The 12,012-nt window shown below is 46.6% G+C and overlaps 1 protein-coding gene across 3 annotated transcripts in view; it reads left to right on the forward strand.

Moving 5' to 3' along the window:
• Nucleotides 1-12,012, forward strand: part of CC2D1A (coiled-coil and C2 domain containing 1A) — a 988,624-nt gene that overhangs the window by 67,552 nt on the left and 909,060 nt on the right. The window lies entirely within an intron of this gene.

Consider the following 12,012-nt stretch of genomic DNA (forward strand, 5'->3'; position numbering starts at 1 on the left):
AGACTGAAGTCTGAAAAGATGCCTGACTGTGGGACATATTCTCTCTCTCTCTCTTCTTTCCCTCTCCAAATCAACCCGTTGCTTTAAAATATGAACACAGAAAAGTAGCAAATTGCCACAAACCATTTTCCACCTAGTCTGCCAGGTTGTCTGTATGCTTCAAGATCCACTCTAGTTGGTCCCTAGCTTTCCTTGCTCATACATAATGAATATACAAAATCGCTAACTAGATATTCACTCAAATGTCAATGGGCCCATCTGCTCTACCCATCTCCAGATGGATTGCATCAAACTAAGGATCAGCAGGCCTGTCTGCTCTACCCATCTCCAGATGGAATGCAGCAAACTAAGGATCAGCAGGCCTGCCTGCTCTACCCATCTCCAGATGGAATGCAGCAAATGAAGGATCGGCAGGCCCCTCTGCTCTACCCATCTCCAGATGGAATGCTGAAAACGAAGGATCAACAGGCTTGTCTGCTCTACCCATCTCCAGATGGAATGCAGCGCCAGGCGCTATGTTTTGTCTTCCGGTCTCTTTTCTCTTGTATCATGATTGTGGGCCCCATTACACGTTAGGTGATAATTCATTGGCAAATCCGCTGAATGACTTCCAAATTTGCTCACCGTTCCTGTCACCTAGTCCTGCAGTGTTTCCATGGGATCAGAAGTGGTGGTAAATACCCATTTTTGGGGTCCGTTATTCCCAATGGGGAATATTGGCAGATTTCCCGTCGGCAGAATGACCACATGTAAATCTGCAGATCTTTGTCAGTAACGTGGCAGAATCAGCTTCTTGGTGAAGGTAAATCAGCCGCCTCCCCTTCCAGATCTATAATTTGGCAGTTCAGGAAAAACGGCAGGAATTCCACTACTGACAAAGTGGCACTAACTGAATTACCGCCAAATTGGTAATGATGCCCTCGGTTTAAATCGGTTGATCTCAATTCAGGCACTGGCTGTCTGGTCCATCTGAAAATGCCAACTGGCCTGTCTGCTGCAACACTCGCTGTGAATTTGCTGTAACATTGTGAACTTGGTGAGAGGTGACATTTCTAAACTTCATCTCCATACGCTGCGGACAGCATAGGACTACTTGGAACTTTGCATGGAAAACTATTTTAGAGCATTTTTATCCAATTTTGCTTCTACCCTTTCCTGCCAATAACCTGGGTATTTTACCCTTATCTCACCAACGTCTTATTCTAGAACACAAATGTGCTCATGGATGCTCATTGTGTACGTCTGGACCAATGAATAACAACATTGTGACCTCACAAAATTGCCAATCTAGAACACATTAGCAAACACTACTAATCCGATTTTTAAAGCAAATTTAGGTTTTGTATATGTCATTCCATAGTTCCTGTGCCTCACTATTTCCTGTCGGAGACTAACAGACGGTTCAGTGAGGATAGGTCCTTAGTATACTAGGGCACCCTATGAATACTGCTATTTCGAAGAACCTGGGTCTTGAAGTTGACCCTAGCCTGTAAAGTGAAAAAAGACATAGTGCAGTGAAACAGCGCAAGGCTGTCAGGGGAAGCCGAGAAGGGGTGGAACGCTGTCCTAGCCGCCAGCTGGGCACAACTGCAGGATGGCGCAAAGAGCTCAGGAGCAGCCAAAACAATCCGGTGAGGCCCAAAGAAAAAAGCGGGACACCGGGGCGAGGTGTATGCCGCGCACCGTGGTGAAAACTAGTCTGTTAAAGTGGGTGGAAAGCCCTATGATAGAAAGGGAAAGTAACAAACGAGAAGGTAGAGGGTCACTGACCCAATTAATGAAAATGGCATCGACAAGGCTGTTGCCTAGTAAAGTGTGAAAGTCAAACACATCTATGTTGTGAAAGACAGTGTGAAAAGTCCCAGCAGGAGAGTAAACCAAGCACTGTGCGAGTTTGGGATCATCACACAAAATATGTGTAGAACATTGTGAAGGCAAGTCTGGAGACCCGTACTTGAAAGGAGAAGTAACCTGTAGTAAAGTCCTGGCAGGAGAGTAAACCAGGCCAAAGTGCACATGAGTCAAGAGTGTGAAATCTAGGGGAAGCGAATCGTACCCCATGGGTGGAATAATTGTTAAAGAACTATGAATTGTGGAGCAAATCAATGGGTGAGGAAGAACCCTTGAGCGTGTAATGCTAGAGGAAGGGGATCATATCCCCATTCATTGAAAAGATGGCCTTTTCCAAGGAAAAGAACTGTGGTAGAAAGCTGAAGAAAAGCTGAAAACCTAAGGGAAGACCTTCTTCCATTGTTCCGAGGGCCGTGAAACCTTTGTTGCTAAACAAGTCAAGGAAAATAACCCTCGATTGTATGAGATAAGGGAGACCTACCTCTGCTTTGAATTATTGTATGTTACTGGAGAAAAGAACTGTGGAGAAATAGAGATATGTTAAGTAAACTCAAGGGAAGGTGGAAGTACTATTGAGTGTAAGAAGTCTTGGGAAGTCTGCCCCTATGAAAGATCTGGCAGAGAGAGACGTCGGAGGAAGTAGATATAAAGTGGAGACACACGCTGTGGTACATGTACACCCCTGGGGGAAGGAATGTCGGACCTCCATAGGGAAAGCAAAATCCACCCCCAAGGAAGTGGCTGAGGACCTCCATAGGGAAAGCAGCAAAAGCCACCCCCAAGGAAGTGGCTGAGGACCTCCATAGGGAAAGCAAAAGCCACCCCCAAGGAAGTGGCTGAGGACCTCCATAGGGAAAGCGGCAAAAGCCACCCCCAAGGAAGTGGCTGAGGACCTCCATAGGGAAAGCAGCAAAAGCCACCCCCAAGGAAGTGGCTGAGGACCTCCATAGGGAAAGCAGCAAAAGCCACCCCCAAGGAAGTGGCTGAGGACCTCCATAGGGAAAGCAGCAACAGCCACCCCCAAGGAAGTGGCTGAGGACCTCCATAGGGAAAGCAGCAAAAGCCACCCCCAAGGAAGTGGCTGAGGACCTCCGTAGGGAAAGCAGCAACAGCCACCCCCAAGGAAGTGGCTGAGGACCTCCGTAGGGAAAGCAGCAAAAGCCACCCCCAAGGAAGTGGCTGAGGACCTCCATAGGGAAAGCAGCAAAAGCCACCCCCAAGGAAGTGGCTGAGGACCTCCATAGGGAAAGCAGCAACAGCCACCCCCAAGGAAGTGGCTGAGGACCTCCATAGGGAAAGCAGCAAAATCCACCCCCAAGGAAGTGGCTGAGGACCTCCATAGGGAAAGCAAAAGCCACCCCCAAGGAAGTGGCTGAGGACCTCCATAGGGAAAGCAGCAAAAGCCACCCCCAAGGAAGTGGCTGAGGACCTCCATAGGGAAAGCAGCAAAAGCCACCCCCAAGGAAGTGGCTGAGGACCTCCATAGGGAAAGCAGCAAAAGCCACCCCCAAGGAAGTGGCTGAGGACCTCCATAGGGAAAGCAGCAAAATCCACCCCCAAGGAAGTGGCTGAGGACCTCCATAGGGAAAGCAGCAAAAGCCACCCCCAAGGAAGTGGCTGAGGACCTCCATAGGGAAAGCAGCAACAGCCACCCCCAAGGAAGTGGCTGAGGACCTCCGTAGGGAAAGCAGCAACAGCCACCCCCAAGGAAGTGGCTGAGGACCTCCATAGGGAAAGCAGCAAAATCCACCCCCAAGGAAGTGGCTGAGGACCTCCATAGGGAAAGCAAAAGCCACCCCCAAGGAAGTGGCTGAGGACCTCCATAGGGAAAGCAGCAAAAGCCACCCCCAAGGAAGTGGCTGAGGACCTCCATAGGGAAAGCAGCAAAAGCCACCCCCAAGGAAGTGGCTGAGGACCTCCATAGGGAAAGCAGCAAAAGCCACCCCCAAGGAAGTGGCTGAGGACCTCCATAGGGAAAGCGGCAAAAGCCACCCCCAAGGAAGTGGCTGAGGACCTCCATAGGGAAAGCAGCAAAAGCCACCCCCAAGGAAGTGGCTGAGGACCTCAATAGGGAAAGCAGCAAAATCCACCCCCAAGGAAGTGGCTGAGGACCTCCGTAGGGAAAGCAGCAAAATCCACCCCCAAGGAAGTGGCGGAGGTCCTCCATAGGGAAAGCAAAAGCCACCCCCAAGGAAGTGGCTGAGGACCTCCATAGGGAAAGCAAAAGCCACCCCCAAGGAAGTGGCTGAGGACCTCCATAGGGAAAGCGGCAAAAGCCACCCCCAAGGAAGTGGCTGAGGACCTCCGTAGGGAAAGCAGCAAAATCCACCCCCAAGGAAGTGGCTGAGGACCTCCATAGGGAAAGCAGCAACAGCCACCCCCAAGGAAGTGGCTGAGGACCTCCGTAGGGAAAGCAGCAACAGCCACCCCCAAGGAAGTGGCTGAGGACCTCCATAGGGAAAGCAGCAAAATCCACCCCCAAGGAAGTGGCTGAGGACCTCCATAGGGAAAGCAAAAGCCACCCCCAAGGAAGTGGCTGAGGACCTCCATAGGGAAAGCAACAAAAGCCACCCCCAAGGAAGTGACTGAGGACCTCCATAGGGAAAGCAGCAAAAGCCATCCCCAAGGAAGTGGCTGAGGACCTCCGTAGGGAAAGCAGCAAAAGCCACCCCCAAGGAAGTGGCTGAGGACCTCCATAGGGAAAGCAGCAAAAGCCACCCCCAAGGAAGTGGCTGAGGACCTCCATAGGGAAAGCAGCAACAGCCACCCCCAAGGAAGTGGCTGAGGACCTCCATAGGGAAAGCAGCAAAATCCACCCCCAAGGAAGTGGCTGAGGACCTCCATAGGGAAAGCAAAAGCCACCCCCAAGGAAGTGGCTGAGGACCTCCATAGGGAAAGCAGCAAAAGCCACCCCCAAGGAAGTGGCTGAGGACCTCCATAGGGAAAGCAGCAAAAGCCACCCCCAAGGAAGTGGCTGAGGACCTCCATAGGGAAAGCAGCAACAGCCACCCCCAAGGAAGTGACTGAGGACCTCCATAGGGAAAGCAGCAAAATCCACCCCCAAGGAAGTGGCTGAGGACCTCCATAGGGAAAGCAAAAGCCACCCCCAAGGAAGTGGCTGAGGACCTCCATAGGGAAAGCAGCAAAAGCCACCCCCAAGGAAGTGGCTGAGGACCTCCATAGGGAAAGCAGCAAAAGCCACCCCCAAGGAAGTGGCTGAGGACCTCAATAGGGAAAGCAGCAAAATCCACCCCCAAGGAAGTGGCTGAGGACCTCCGTAGGGAAAGCAGCAAAAGCCACCCCCAAGGAAGTGGCTGAGGACCTCCGTAGGGAAAGCAGCAAAAGCCATCCCCAAGGAAGTGGCTGAGGACCTCCGTAGGGAAAGCAGCAAAAGCCACCCCCAAGGAAGTGGCTGAGGACCTCCATAGGGAAAGCAGCAAAAGCCACCCCCAAGGAAGTGGCTGAGGACCTCCATAGGGAAAGCAGCAACAGCCACCCCCAAGGAAGTGGCTGAGGACCTCCGTAGGGAAAGCAAAATCCACCCCCAAGGAAGTGGCTGAGGACCTCCGTAGGGAAAGCAGCAAAAGCCACCCCCAAGGAAGTGGCTGAGGACCTCCATAGGGAAAGCAGCAAAATCCACCCCCAAGGAAGTGGCTGAGGACCTCCATAGGGAAAGCAGCAAAAGCCACCCCCAAGGAAGTGGCTGAGGACCTCCATAGGGAAAGCAGCAAAAGCCATCCATTGGGTAACTGCAGGGCTTTGTGGGACTTTCATCAATTGTGCACCATTTGTAACTTTATGTTGGAACATTAGGGAACAGCAAAGAAGGCTAGTTGAAAGACTTTTAACCCTTTGCACTTATTCTTAAATTTAGCTGTAAGGGTCAGGATAGGATTTTGGACACACAACAGAGAATTCTTTATTTTCGGGCCTTCTGACTCTTTAGTTTCGTTGAGGCAGGGCAACCCCTCATAGTGTTGGGGCGAGAGAGTTCTTTCTCCAGCCCTTCTTTTACTAGGCCTATAGCAATCATCACAGTGTCTCTGTGTACGAATCATACTCCTGATTCTTTACAACAGCAATGCAATTTTGACTACACTGTCTACCAGTGTGTATCCCACCAACTGAGGAGAATGGAGATCCGAACGTAGACACTGTTCTCCTTAAGTGCTTTAGCTTCTCACTGAAATCCAAAACCTGCTGGTACAGTATCATTACAGCCTCACTGTTGGACCATTCAGATACTGTTCCGAAGCAAAGCAGTCCTGATAAGACGCTAGATGTGCCTTAGCGCAGGTGTGATTAGTTGATATTGTCCCGTTTAGCAGTTAGGGGACTGTGCTTAAATATATAACAGAGGTGTTGAGAACTTCTGGTATTGCCAGTCCCACTACAATATATACAGCTCGTGAACAAGTATCACTTAAAAAAAAAAATTACAATTATAAAAGCCCGTCAAAGAAGTGCTGTTAGTTTTCACCTTCCCAACCTGGTTGCATTATACTTGTGAAAGTCTGGGGAGGATGGGCCAATTAAAGTGAAGTTCTGCCCACATTGCCAACTGTTCCTTGCTCCCTCTGCTGTGACTAACCGTTTACCGTGCCTTTTCCTAATCACAAATGACAAGCACAGCTGTTTGCAGCGAGGGTCTCAAAACTGTAACATCGGAAAAAAACTCCATTCAATGCCATTGATTTGCTTCTCAGATAAGCGGAAAACACAGTTTGAAATGCCCATATAAATCGCTGCTAAAGTTGCCGAATGGCCTCCATTAAAACCAATGACAGCAGAAGTAAACCAAGAAACTGCAGCTCTTCCCGAAAACACCATTTTACACAGTACTACATCAGACCTCCACATTGGAGTCAGTAAGTATACCAATTCTTATGTTAATCCTTAAAGTGTCATAAAGCAATGTGCAAAGCACATTGGTGAAGCAAAATGTGTGAATAACATTGTAACACAGAGTATCCAAGAAATTCAACAAAGAGAAACTAATTGGTATGTTTTTTCAGTGTTAACTTTACCAACTCTGAAAGTAGTCACTAGATGGAATTATCAACAGAGGAAAGTGGCAATTGTTTTTTTGTTTATTAGTTAATTATAACCTTATACATATAATAAACATATACATTATATCCTTACCTGAATACAAATTAATAAGAACATACAAAGATTAATAACATAGACGATCATATTAATTTCCTTCCATAGATAAAATATCGTAAAATTCATACCATGAAGTTCCCACCTGAGAATATGTTCGACCAAAATTGGTCTGAGTAAATAAAATACATATTAAAACCCTGAAGCATACATCGCTTTTCATATAAATGATTAAGTTCCACACAGTCCAGCATGATTACATACTCTACATAATTGATCCTTCCGTGGAATGTACCAGGCACCAGTAATAGTTAAGATCGTAAGTTGGTTAAATCTTTAGAGCATAATGAACCGTCTCACTTGCACGTTTTTGTAAATTTCTTAAGTATATACAAGGCGCATTCACTGGAAATGCTTGTCTCGAATATTCTCCATAGTTCTTTTTTCCCATTAAATAGGTACTTGTCATATTTCGGTCCCAAATATCAGATTTTTTGTTTTATATACAAAAATTAATATGCCAGATTATCAGTAGGGTTACATGAGCATCCAATCTTCTCAAGAAAGTCTTTAATATCTTTTATCCAAAATGTCAAGGCTGTGTTATTGTTAACATGTCCATCTTTTTCCAGGAAAAGGGAATCGAGGGAATTATCATTATTCATCAGCATTTTTATAGTCCCCTGGAGCCCCCTGACCCCTCTAAAATCTTGGGCCTTCCACCCGTAGGCCCCATGCCCAGCGTGCTGCCTAACAGCACAGAGCAACTCTCGTGGTCCTCCCCGCCTCTCAGCCCACCATCCAACCCTCCCGCAAACGTGATTGGCTGCCTGGATCCAGGCATGTATAGTATGCTGGCTGAACCGGGGGATCTCGGCATTAACATCCGGCGATCCCCGGTCAGCAGGTGAGTCCCCTGGAGCCCCCTGGCCTCTCTAAAATCTTGGGCCTTCCACCCGTAGGCCCCAGGCCCAGCGTGCTGCCTAACAGCACAGAGCAACTCTCGTGGTCCTCCCCGCCCCTCAGCCCGCCTCCCGCACCTGTGATTGGCTGACTCCCTGGACTTAAAGGTACTTCCCAGGGCAGCCCTCTGCCCGGCAGCCCCTCCGGCTAAGGGCCCCAAGGCAAAGGGCGGCTCCAACAGGGGGGGGGCTTCAAGAAGTGTTGGCAGGTGTCTGCAGGGGAAGCAAAGGAAGCCAGCAGTCAACAGACACCAGCAAAACTGTGAGTGTGGCGTGGGTGGGGTTTAGAGCAATTACTCTACTCCAGAAAGCCCTCGCCACCCTACCTTACCTCTCCATAACGTAGACTGCCATAGATTTTACAACATGCATACTTGGAGTGACTTGTGACCACCAGCCTAAATCCGCTCTCGGCTGAACTGTAAATTTTGCATTGCATTGCATTGCGCCCTAACAGACTAGCCGATGTTACTAGTGCAACACCTATGGAGAACGGTCAAGATTCACTTGCGCCACCTTTAGACTGGTGTAATAACGTCAACATGCGCCACGTTTAGATGGAATATTTAAACCCTAGCCTTCGTCACATCTAGATAGAAATGTGAATTTTAGCATGCGCCACACTTAAACAAAACTGTGAATGATGACAAGTGCAACACTTGAATGGAATTGTGATCACTAGCCTGGCTCACATCTGGACAGAATACAGAAATTAGCAAGCGCCACTCCCTGCTGGAATAGTGAATGTTAGCAAGCATCAGACCTAGACATAACTGCAAGGACAGCAATGCTAACTAACCAAACCACTAACAATTTCATCCCTCTGCATACACCTCTCAAACTCTAACCAAACACAACCACAAGCCTAAAACGCAGCAATCCGCACACACTTCACAATACTGCAACAACAAAACAAACTGCACATAGACTTGCACAACAGCACAGGATGACTACTGACTGTAGAACACCCCAAGCCCAGCCGACGGACCCACCGGGCTGAAGCTGCCAACAGCACATCACTGCTCTCTTGCATTTTTCCAGCTTATTCCCACTAACTCACCCCCCGCCCCCCTCCCTCTTTCAGAGCCGCCAGATCGCCAGGGGACCACTCCGGTGCTGATAGTGCGCAGTACAAATATCCTTTAACATTAACATAACGATTTCACATAACTATCATTTTTCTTGTGCTAAGTGAGATGAGCCCCAATTTACTATAAATGGCTTCAACTGGCACCGCCTGAGCTAACCCCAGGGCTTTCATCCAAAGATTCCCTTCAGGGATACTTAACAGTTTCATTTGCAGAGAACACATCTAAGCCGTATAAAATGCTCATCACAATGCAATATTTATACAAATGTATCAATCCTTCTATGGAGTGGCCTCCTGTCCTTGCAGTGAATGATCTAATAACCGGAAATTTAGCGAAGACTTTATTCTCAATATTTTTAGAGAATATAGCCTTGTCTAAGCACCTCAAGAAAACTGGCAAAATCCTACAGTTCAGTCCGCTGGAGTGTCTAATTATACCTCTATTAGCGTTTATGGTCATTTCAGTTTTTTGTATATTCATAGTTGGACCATGTTCTGCAGCATATTTCTCAAGTTCCTTAAGGCTGCGTTGTAAGCCCATCAGTCTGATCGACAATGACCATATCATCTGCATACGACAGCCATGCAATCGGGTATTGTGATATACGACAGCCATGCAATCGGGTATTGTGATATACGGGGTGAAGAGTTATCACAATTTTGTAATGCCCTGCCTAAGTTAGCCAAATAAACATTGAACAGAACAGGCCCCTTGTTTTAGTCCATGATTAATTACTATTTCTTTACTAAGTTCTCCTTCTAAAGGAGTTCTAATGCAGACTTAATATAACATTTGTTTGTAAATTCCCTTCTTTCATCTTTTCCCATAAAATGTGTCTATCCACAGGATCAAAAGCCTTGGTAAATTCAATAATACGCACGTATACTTTCTTGTGTTTATTCGATAAAGTATCCAAAATAAAATGCAATAAAAGCTAAAGATGTGTGACCGTATTAAAACACTTTCTAAAACCTGATTGTTGTCTTCTTCAAGCCACTCATTAATATACCTCAAAAGTAACTTGCTAATAATCTTAGCACTTGAGCCGATCATTGCTAGTATTCGATAGTTAGCCGGGACACTCGAATACCTTTTTTATATATAGGAATCATCACAGACTTCCTCCATGACATCGGAATCTGGCATGTGATCACAAGTTCATGGAATATGACATACATAATATATGATATGATATGATGGGTTATTTATAACGGACCTAATACCCAGAGGTTTCAAAGCGTGGACCTGGGGATCGAAAGTGTGGTGCTCCGTGTCGTCTTGCTTCCAAGGAGAGCACGTTGCCCCTGAGCTATCCTCCCGAGACTTGGCCCATAGCTTTACATTTGGGATCCCACCTGGGCCAGAGCCTCTTGATGGCTTTAGATCTAAAATCTTCTTTTCAAGCTCTTGCACCTGAAATTGGGAGTGTCTCCTGCCTTGAACTGCAAATCTTTCTCCTCTCGCTGCTGTAGTACTTTGATGCTACAGGGTTCATCTTTCTCCACTCGCTGCTGTAGTATTTTGATGCTACAGGGTTCATCTTTCTCCACTCTCGCTGCTGTAGTACTTTGATGCTACAGGGTTCATCTTTCTCCTCTCGCTGCTGTAGTACTTTGATGCTAAAGGGTTCATCTTTCTCCACTCGCTGCTGTAGTACTTTGATGCTACAGGGTTCATCTTTCTCCACTCGCTGCTGTAGTATTTTGATGCTACAGGGTTCATCTTTCTCCTCTCGCTGCTGTAGTACTTTGATGCTACAGGGTTCATCTTTCTCCACTCGCTGCTGTAGTATTTTGATGCTACAGGGTTCATCTTTCTCCACTCGCTGCTGTAGTACTTTGATGCTAAAGGGTTAACATATCATTTTCCCAAACATCACTGGTAATGGGGCTTATTTCCCTCATGCTCATTTAGCCAGAGTTGTGTTTATAGAAAATATGCCAGCATTTCTTTTTGCATCTTCACCTTTCAGCACATTATACATAGGTTTCCATTGTGCTGAGGCCACAGTGCCCTTATGCATTTTATGCCAATTCTTACTCTTTTGTTTCCTTTTATTAGAGTATGTATTTTGATTTGAGTAATTTCTTTACTGTTGCTTTTTACATGCAGTTATACAATCCTAAAAAGTCTAATGCGACTTATCTGCAGTGACCGTTCCTTTTCTCTGGTCCGTGGCTAGATTATCACTAACCAAGCTAGTAATATTATTCAAAGTCTCCAAGTTGGAGAGCTCAGGGTGTTTACTACCATCAGCTCATCTATGATTTCGGCACTAGCGTTTTCCAGATTTCTATGCAGTTCCCTCCATTATTGACATTGAAGTTGCCCATCATTCGCGCTCTTAGTTCTCTAGGAACACGACCAATTGAAACTTCTATCGCCTCATGATCAATCAGTTTATTAGGTGCAAATCATTTCTGTGGTTAATACAAAATCAATACATGAATAATATGTTCCATTTATCCAAGTAAAAAGCAATCCTGATCACTCGCGTTTAGCAGCTGGAGCAATTGGTACGAGTGAAAGAGAAACAGCAAAGACTGCAATCCACAACTGCCTCTTCCTTCTTCTCCGCATCTATGGCCCATACATGTTGCTGATTTCCAAATTAACTATACTCTTGAGACATCGTTACCATCCGATTTGGAAATCTAGGGCGATGACAATTTAATTCCCCGATCAGATAATAAGGCTAGTAGGGATGGTTATTTTGCCATGCGTTACTCAGGACATATAGGTATTCCACCGTCCCCTCCATTTTATCATTACCTGATGGGTTATGTAGATTAATCAGTAGCACTTCCAATCTCTGTTTTTCACAATTGCAGCTTTGATAGGCGGAACCTGATCTAAATAACTAGTGTGGGTACATTCAGAGGCTTTTAGGTGATGCGCTACAGCTGTTAAATAAGCCGTGAACTCCATGATTTATAGGGCTGCTGCCAAGAATAGCCAGTGTACCTGATCAACATGCAAACAATGAAACCTGTCCTAGTTGC

This window comes from Ambystoma mexicanum, chromosome 3q (assembly GCF_040938575.1).
Source record: "Ambystoma mexicanum isolate Mex_15411 chromosome 3q, UKY_AmexF1_1, whole genome shotgun sequence".
Classification (NCBI taxonomy): domain Eukaryota; kingdom Metazoa; phylum Chordata; class Amphibia; order Caudata; family Ambystomatidae; genus Ambystoma; species Ambystoma mexicanum.